Source organism: Tiliqua scincoides, chromosome 9 (genome assembly GCF_035046505.1).
Source record: "Tiliqua scincoides isolate rTilSci1 chromosome 9, rTilSci1.hap2, whole genome shotgun sequence".
In the NCBI taxonomy this organism is placed as follows: Eukaryota; Metazoa; Chordata; class Lepidosauria; order Squamata; family Scincidae; genus Tiliqua; species Tiliqua scincoides.
The window spans coordinates 19,945,888-19,954,396 of record NC_089829.1 but is presented as its reverse complement, the minus strand read 5'-3'; the positions used below and the strand labels follow the sequence as shown (position 1 = coordinate 19,954,396).

The window sequence follows — 8,509 nt, the reverse complement described above, 5'->3', positions numbered from 1 at the left end:
CCTCAAAAGGAAAGAACAAGGTATTCATTCTTTGAATAACAAAGCTGAAGATGTGTGCAAGTGACCCATTGAGAGAACCGCTGTAGGATTTTTTCCCTTGCATTTTCAAAGCGAGCACCCCCACTTGCTTCTTTGTCCCAGCATGACTTTGTCTCATGTGAGATCTTCTGGGGGCTTCCTCAAGTCCTTTAGGTTAGAAACAAACTGCAGACAGGGTGTCACAGCTGGTTCACGCCTTGAGATTGTTTTGTTTGTGGTGCTTCTGGTCTAAGAAAGAATTCTATGTAACACAAAAGCTCACACACATTGTAGACATTGGTTACCTTTAATAAAGGTATCAGGCTGCAGCAACTGTTACCCTGCACATGCCTGATCTCATCTGATCTCAGAAGCTAAGCAGGGTCGGGCCTGGTTAGTACTTGGATGGGAGAACACCTGGAAATACCGGGTGCTGTAGGCTTATACCACAGTCTTTCAAGACTGAAGGTTGCCAACCATTCAGGCTGCAATCCTAACCACACTTTCCTGAGAGAACAAAATAGGACTTATTTCTGAGTAGACCTGGTTAGGATTGTGCCCTTAGTTTACTATTCTGCTCTGAAAGTTAGAGGTGTGTGTTTGTTTCTACGAGCCAACTGTGGCTGGACAGGGTCATGTTATAGAAACTCACTGTGAGCTATGACGGAAGAGCCAGAGTTTTCTCTCTCCTCTCATTAGCAGATCTGCCAATTCTGCCTGAGCATCCAGATGCATTGTTAACTTGGTCCTAGCGAGCATCCTGACTTCCCCTGCTCCCACACACATCATTTCAAGGTTCAGCTAGCGTTATAGGGGATGTGCCTCGCTGCCAAGTTCTGTCCCAGCTTAGAAAGCCCCTGCAAATCATATAATATTATTCCATAGGGACTGTACATCTTTGAGCCGCACCATCAGGAGTTCTGGCTTCCTTACAAAGAGCATGAATCATAACACGATGTCCTTATCCCTGATTCTCCATTCCATCCTCAATTTTGTTACCTGGATCTTTCCTGTTCCTACCACGGTTTGCCCCCAAACAGCCCCATAACCAATGTGCATTTAGCAGATGTAAGCACAGCCAGTGGGTAGAACTTGGGGTGTGTGTGTGTGTGTGTGTTGTTAGCATGCAAATTGTTTGGACATCTTAACATTTGCAACTGGGGGGGTGAACTCCCTTCAGATCAGTTCACAATTGGTTCTGTCTTTATGAGTTTTCATGGCAAGCATTCAAAAGCGTGATTCTTTTCTACGAGATCTCTCTGGGCTCATAATGCTAGAGCATGTGCACTGTTGCTGCCACCCACACGATTATCTTGCCCACTATAGGTGCTGGTTTCACCTGCCTGACACCCACCACACAGTACCAGCCCTGGTGGAAAAAACTGCTTGGAAATTCAGCATGAATTTCCCTCTCATGAAAAGCAAGCACACCCAGCAACAAGACAAGGAAGGTGGCCGCAAAACACTGTTTTACAGAAGGTGCCACAGAACAGATTGACCCCAATTGAGACGTTAGAGAGCCCTGGCCAAGTTTATGGCAGTCAATGAGCGTTTCAGAGACAGTAAAGACATAATGTTCAAAAATGTTCATGCATGTGTCTTTCGAATATAGGAAAGAACCTTCCAGGGAGCATGGTGCTCAATCTGTAATTGAGCTGAACATTGTGAACTGGAGAAATTTGTACCCTGAGTTAGGTAATTGCCAGTTGTAGAGTGATTGCTGTTTAAAACCAGCTGCTCTGTGAGTGCTCTTGCAGGTGAGTGGTGTGCTATGCAACCACACAACTTGACCTGAAACCTAACTGTACCTTGGAACCAGACCAGACTCTTACAATGAGAGGTGCTGAGGGTAGCATCATTCCTGCCGTTAGACTCTGTACAGTCTGGGTGGCCAGGGCTGTTGGTGCTGGCTGCTCGGTTGAGGACGCCACTGACAGCGAGGAAGAAGCGTCTGGGATAGAGACTGAGGAAGGGCTGTAGCTGGGGAGTGCCAGGGGGCCTTTCCCCCCCCCGAGCCAGCAGTTCCCCCCCCCCAGCACTTTTTCCAAACCCATCCTCTTTCTCTAATCTGGCGTCAGTTGGGGGTGGTTTGAAGCCCTTTTTTGCAACATTTTTTGTGCACAGGAAGGAAGGCGGCTCAGTGCTTCTGGCAGGAATTGGGGAGGAGAGAGAGAGAGTACATGTGCATAGAGTGAGTAGAACAGGGTCCTGGGGGGGCTCCTTGGAAGTTATGACCTCTGGTCACCCTGCCCCCATCCAGAGCAGGGCTGGTCAAGAGCAGCTACAAGAAGGTTGGGAGAGATTTCTACTTGTACTGGCTGGGGGAAGGGAGGGTGCTATTTCTTCTACTGTGGAACATGCTAATTACTATAATGGTACTGCTGTGGGTGGGGCAGGGAGAAATGTTTCTGGTTGGAGAAATCATGGGGGCAGTTTCTTGCCTTTCAGATATACTTTTAAAATTAATGGCTGCTGCTTGGGGGCTGGGGAGACCCTTTTTCTGGTGGGAGAAAACATGGAAAGCATTTGAGCTAAAGAGAACCAAGAACTTAAGTGTGGGAAAGGTTCTAAGCAGGGGCAGATACAGGGGAGGCCATGGGTGCATACCCCCCCAACTTTCCTGCCAGCAGGGAAGGGTGCCCGCCAGGATGGAGAGCAAAATCAAGTGTCAGGGGAACACCCACTGGGCAGGTGTGAAGGAGATTGGCTGGAATGGGAGCCCAGGTCTACCCACCCAGCAAACAGCCACAGAGGCTTTAAGCTCAATCAGGAGCCCAGGTCTACCCAAATAGGTAGACCTGGGCTCCAAGTCCAGGCAGGAGCCCAGGTCTACCCACCCAGCAAATAGCCACAGAGGCCTGGGGGGGGGGCATGATTGAGACATATAAAATTATGCAAGGGATGGCTGGAGAGATGTTCTTTTCCCTCTCACATAACACCAGAACCAGGGGACATCCACTAAAATTGAGTGTTGGGAGAGTTAGGACAGACAAAAGAAAATACTTCTTTACTCAGCGTGTGGTATTACTTTATTCAGCGTGTGGTTGGTCTGTGGAACTCCTTGCCACAGGATGTGGTGATGGCATCTGGCCTGGACGCCTTTAAAAGGGGATTGGACAAGTTTCTGGAGGAAAAATCAATTATGGGTTACAAGCCACGATGTGTATGTGCAACCTCCTGATTTTAGAAATGGGCTATGTCAGAATGCCAGATGCAAGAGAGGGCACCAGGATGCAGGTTATCTGGTGTGCTCCCTGGGGCATTTGGTGGGGCTGCTGTGGGATACAGGAAGCTGGGCTAGATGGGCCTATGGCCTGATCCAGTGGGGCTGTTCTTATGTTCTTACGTAGGCTATAAGCTCAATCAGGAGCCCAGGTCTACTAAAGCAGGTAGACCTGGCCTCCAAGTCCAGGTGGGAGCCCAGACCCAGGTCTGCCTGCCCAGCAAATGTCCACAGTCAAGCAGGAGCCCAGGTCTACACAGCAGGTAAACCTGGGCTCCAAGTCGAGAGCCCAGGTCTACCTGCCTGGTTGATCTGGGCTCTGAAGGTAGTGCTCATGGCCCCCTACCAAATACAGACACTGGATCCAACCCTGGTTCTAAGGAGATTCAACTCTCAGGAAGCTGGGAGAATTCAGCTCAACCAGGTGGAGTCAATACATTCAAATCTTCTGTACTTTGCTTTTTAAAAGTCATGAATATTGTAAAAAAACTAGTGTTCCAATGATGTGACTGTATTTGACTAGCATATCTTTCCTCTTGCTTTTATGTAAAGTAAATTTTATTTTAATATGTATCACTGCATCAGCAATGTGTCATCAACAAATGTTATATAGGCGCTAGATAGGTGCTAGATAGGTGTTAGGCGCTATAGAGGTACTAGATAGGTGCTGTAAAGGCACTATATAGGTGTTAGATAGGCGTTATATAGGTGCTATGTTGGTGCTAAATAGGCACTAGATAGGCGCTAGGTAGATGCTAGATAGGTGCTAGATAGGCACTAAGTAGGCACTAGGTAGGTGTTAGGCGCTAGATAGGCACTATGTAGGCGCTAGATAGGTTCTAGAAAGCTGTTAGGTGCTATATAGGTGTAAGATAGGCACTATATAGGTGCTAGATAGGTGTTAGGTGCTATATAGGTGTTAGATAGGTGCTAGATAGGCACTATGTAGGCGCTAGATAGGTGTTAGATGGGCGCTAGATAGGCACTAGATAGGCGCTAGATAGCGCTGCATAGGTGCTGTATAGGTGTTAAGGTGTTAGGCTCTATATGGGTGCTAGATAGGTGCTAGATAGGTGATAGGCGCTATATAGGTGTTATATAGGCACTAGATATGTAGCGCCTATCTAACGCCTATCTAGTGCCTATCTAGCACCTTTCTAGCACCTATGTAGTGCCTATAATGCCTAGGTGCTAGAAAGGTGCTATATAGGCGCTAGATAGATAGGTGCTATATAGGTGTTAAATAGATGTTAAACAGGCACTATGCAATTTATTGTTACATTGCTTTGGTTGGTTTCTGTGGTTCCACAGTCACTGCCCTAAGCTGTAGCTTGTTTAGCTTATGACTAAATCAGGCACTGGTGCCATGGCACTTGAGGGTTGTGTTAGAGGAGTGCTCAACCATCTAGATTTTTAAAAGTCAATTAAAAATATCTCCAGGCTTCAAAAAAGTATACAATATGGGACAGGCATGAGAAGGGAGCTACGTTGTTAGTTGTTGCAGTGTCACCAGACAAATAGGTAAGGCTTGAGAATCATCAGTGGTAGAGCACCCACTTTCTATGGAGATGGTCACAAGTTCATTTTCGAGCATGAAAATGAACACTTCCCTGCCAGTGGCAGAAAATTATCCTACAGCAAATGAAATTACTACATCCCCAAAACAGAAAGCAGCCTGACTTGGGACTGCACACATGTTACAAAAATATGTGTGAATATCCCAGGCCTGATATTCAATAGCCCAAAACCAGCCAGCAACATCTGGTGGGCTGTTCATATTCTTCTTCATAATAATACCAGTGTGATGTAATGGTGAGAGCAATCCAGGTCATCATGGTCCAGGCACTCTCTCTCACCTAGCCTCCATCACAGGGTTGTTGTGAGGATAAAGTTGGGCAGGCAGAACCATGCACACCACCCTGAGTTCCTTTGAGGAATGGCGGGATCAAAATATCACAAACAAATAATGAGAATATTGGTGGAGAATCACATTTTTGCCTTTACATTAAAAACTCTCTGCAAGCTGAAAACTAGTACAGAAGAAGAGATATCCAAGCCACTTCCCACCCCACTGGCCTGCAGACTATTTACTCTGCAGAATGTTCTCCAGATCATTCAAAGGTGTCTGTGCCCCTTCCTGCAGTCCGTTCTGCACTTCATCCTGATGCCCAGGGGAGATCAAACCAGGATACTGTCATGGAGCCCTCGTGCTTTGTAAAAGACATGCTCTGGGACATGTTCTCAGGCGCATCCTCAGCTTGCCGGCCACTGGATTCCTGTGCGAAGGGAGGGCAACCCTTACCGAACACACCCACCCACAATATCTGTGTCCTGCAAGGCAGTTGTGAACCAGCTTGCCATGATGGATCTTCCCAAAAGAGTTTGGAAACCTCCTCTCAATAAGGTGGGAGCCACGTCAACTGGGCCATGGCCCAGTTGGCAATCAAAATCTCTACTAGTCGGATCTCCAGACTATCACTCTCCTGACACATGGGAGGTGTAACAGGAGACAGGTGGAGCAGTGCATGTCCCAGGAATAGGTGGTGCTGCCAGGTCCAGACAAAGGAACGCCCTGGCTTAAACAGGACACATCTCATAGGAAAAACAAGCTGTGGAAAAGTTGGCAGCAGAAGATGTTAGGTGAGGTTGCCGGGTTTGCCAGAGGCAGGTTTGAAATAGCAGGTTGCGCTGGATTCTGCTCCAGCAATTGGCAGGTACTCAGAAAAAGCCAGCGTTAGTTCGCACGTCATTCTGGCACAACACAATCCAACAGATTAGCTGTGTGGCTGCCAAGGAGAGGATACTCCTCTTCGATTGAGCCAAGCAGGCAGGGAAGGATGCTTTGCTTCTCTTAAAGGGATAAGAACATAAGAACATAAGAACAGCCCCACTGGATCAGGCCATAGGCCCATCTAGTCCAGCTTCCTGTATCTCACAGCGGCCCACCAAATGCCCCAGGGAGCACACCAGATAACAAGAGACCTCATCCTGGTGCTCTCCCCTAATGGTGCACATTTATTGATCTGAACTTCAGCATCATCTTGTCATTCTCATGACCAAGTCGCAATATGCAGCACTCTAGTTTCTGTCTGTGATGGACTTCTTTATGGAGTTCAGGAGCTGGAACTCTGTGGTGAAGCCCCTGCCCTGCACGCTGGGGGTCTCAGCTTCAGTTCCTGCCAGTATCTCTTAGTAGGGCAGGGAAAGATGGGAATCCTGGAGAGCTACTGTCAATCAGGGCAGGCAGGACTGATCAAGATGCAGCTTTGCATGTCCAAGAGCAATAACAGCTGTGGATACTTAACATTCCCCCCCCCCCAACCAGGGGTCATCCAATGAAACTGATCTGCATGAGATGTAGGGCAGGCAAAAGGAAGACTTTCTTCAATATAGCACATCAGGAGACTGGAATGCATTGCCACAAGAACTGATGACTAACTTGGCTGGGTGTCAAAGGAGACTGGACATATTCATGGCGGACAAGTCTATCACTGGCTACCAGTCATGATGACTAGGTGCTACACCGCAGTTTGGCAACATTATGCTTCTGAAAGTTATCGGTAGATACAGGGAAGCAATGATGGCAGAGGGCTATGCCTTTTTCTCCAGCTTGTGGGCCTCCCAGAAGCAAGTGGTGCATCACTGTGGTAGAGGTGTTTGAAAATGGGGTTATTTATTTTACTCGTAAGTAAGCCCATTGTATTCAGTAAGACTCAGGGCACAATCCTAACCCACTTTTCAGCACCAACATAAGGGTAATGCCACTTCAAGGTAAGGGAACAAACATTGCCTTACCTTGAGGAGGCCCCCATGACTGTCCCCCAACTGCAGGATGCAGCACATGCCCCACTAGCACAGCTATGCCAGTGCTGGAAAGTTGGTTAGGAGTGTGCCCTTAGACAATAAACCTATTTTACAGACAGAAAACAAATACCTCTAACTATAGGGAACTGGATAGGCCTTGAGCCCGATATAGAATTCAGATCTTTCTGGTGTTCATGGTTAAGACACCAGAAATAGTATAGCAAAGGGGTGTGTGGGACATGCTTTATCCTGAATTGTAGAGAGGGGGTGGCATGAATGGTATCATTAAAAAGTCCCTCTGTGCATGCTGAACCACCAGTCTTACACCAGAGTACGCATAGCTGAAGACATATTGCTGCTGCTGAAAGAACATCAACGAAACAAAAGAAACTATGTTATATCATACTCTGGCCTGGTTAGGAAGATACTTCCTGCCCAAATTGGGCCCATGCATGGAAGGACATGTGCACTCATGGCACATGCACATCCTGGCCCCTCACTTCAGATGGAGTTTCTTCAACTGCATATGTGCTTGTGTGTACATGGGCACTGCTAAACCTAGTTTAAAGTAGAGCTGCTCTGGTTCTTTCTCATTAGCATTTTCACAGATTTGGGAGGCTGTCTCCAATTTGGAGAATTGGCAGTAGCTCCTGAAATTGGCAAAAATGCAGGCTGATGTTTGGGAGTCAGGGGTCTTACCAGTGGGTGGGAGTGGGCTTCTTTCTGTCTTGAATGTTCAAATGCTATTGCTTCCTAGAGTGGCAGAGAAGACTGTCTTGTAATAACTTCTGTCCTAGAATGCCCCAGGATGCACACTCCCGGGTAGAAGATGAAACCACTTCCACAGTGGCACTGTTTCCATCTCTAAAACAGATAAAAGTCCACTCCCTTCTGCTGATAAGCCCCACCCCTCCACCTGGAAAAACTAGCAGAAATTTTCAAGAATAAAGCCACAAAACTGGGGGTTGGGGGGAGGAAACACACTTTTTTCTCCCAGGGAAAATGTCTGGGTTGTGCTCATGTTTAAAGATTTTAACACTCAGTTTAAACAAGATTTTGCAGTGCACATCAAACATGCACTCCACCAGCTCCATGACAGAAATCAACCTCGAAGTTTGCACCTCTTTAGGCATATGTAGTTCACCTGCCTTGGCTCCACCTGCTCGCATCTGAATTTTGCTGAGGAAGATATCCAAGCATCAAATGAAACTAACTAACTAACTAACTAACTAAATAAATAAATAAATAAATAAATAAATAAATAAGGGAAAAGAATGAAATGGGAATCTCAGGCATCCAGGTTTAGACTGGAGCCAAGTCCAGAGGTGATGCAGTTGCTTGTGTAAATGATGGTCCAGGACAAGAATAGAATTGGCTGCAAGTTGACCAGTAGGTCAAACTTAATCTAACAGCAGCAGCCACGTTGATTGAGTGTTTGATTTAAAGCACTTATACCTAGCTTAC

General features: G+C 46.9%; 1 pseudogene; it reads left to right on the top strand.

Annotated features, from left to right (window-relative positions):
- The first annotated feature begins 340 nt into the window (after window positions 1–340).
- On the top strand, window positions 341–460 carry LOC136660753 (5S ribosomal RNA; annotated as a pseudogene).
- The last annotated feature ends 8,049 nt before the right edge of the window (window positions 461–8,509 follow it).